This window comes from Manihot esculenta, chromosome 12 (assembly GCF_001659605.2).
Source record: "Manihot esculenta cultivar AM560-2 chromosome 12, M.esculenta_v8, whole genome shotgun sequence".
NCBI classification, from domain to species: domain Eukaryota; kingdom Viridiplantae; phylum Streptophyta; class Magnoliopsida; order Malpighiales; family Euphorbiaceae; genus Manihot; species Manihot esculenta.
In genome coordinates this window covers 36,822,804-36,823,995 of record NC_035172.2, presented here as the reverse complement: position 1 = coordinate 36,823,995, position 1,192 = coordinate 36,822,804, and positions in this window count along the sequence as shown.

The following is a 1,192-nucleotide window of genomic DNA, read 5'->3' as shown; positions in this document are numbered from 1 at the left end:
TAAATTACATAGTTTTAATTAAATCTATATAATTTTATCATTAGTATCAATAGGTATTTTTATATAAAATTTATTAATATATTATCATTGATTATTCATATGTTATCATTTCATTATTCATATATTATTATTTATTTTTATTTAAATATATAATTTATATTAAATTATTTTATATTATAAAAAATACTATATATATAATATAAAATATAAAATATTACATAAAATAAATATATTAATATGAATATAATCAATTTAAATTATATAATTATATATATACACAGTGTATTTAAATTTTATCAATGGAATCATATTAATTTATATTTAAATTATATAAAAATTTTAATTTATAAAATTAAATGAATGATATTAAATAGAAAAATAATCATATAAATACATATATAAACATATGAAAGTAATAATAATAATAATAATAGTGTATTAAGAGATTTAATAATTTAAAAACGGTGTCTACTTAGAAGGACATATATGAAAAATAAATATATAAATTAATAATATAATTATATAATTAAGGGATACAAATATAAAAATTAATAATATATATATGGTAAATAGATTAAGTTGGTAGGGGTATAATGAGATTAGAGCCGAGTTTTTTTAACGAGTCTCTTAACGAGTCTGTTCACGAGCCTATTCATGAGCTTCTTAACGAGTCACTCATGAATTTTAACGAGTCAAATTTTATCGAGCTCAAGTTTGGCTTGGCTTGTTTAATAAACGAGACTAAAAACTAAGTTTGAGTTCGACTTATTTAGAAATCGAATTAAGTCTAGTCGAATTTTTATTGAGTCGAGTTTCAAATAATTTAAAAATAGTTTGATTCATTTATGGCCCTAGTCCTGCCCTCCATCGGCAGGATTGTCTTTGGTTTTCTCAGTTAACTTCTAAATAGCTCTGCTGTTTATCTCTAAGCTGCAACTTCGTCCATCCCTTACTTCAACCCCAAATCTTTCTCACTTTTTCTTGCATCCTTAAACCATAAGCTGATGCCTATCACCGGACACCGCCATTTTTGCATTGCTTGGCTTTCATTTCAGCGTTTTTACAATATCGTTACCTGTAATTCCCAACTTTTTGCTAGTTTCTTCATTTCATTACCGTATCATCTTCACTGCTTCATCCCCGTTACTGCCGTCATTGTCACAGCCTTTCTTCCTTGTATACTATCAAACTG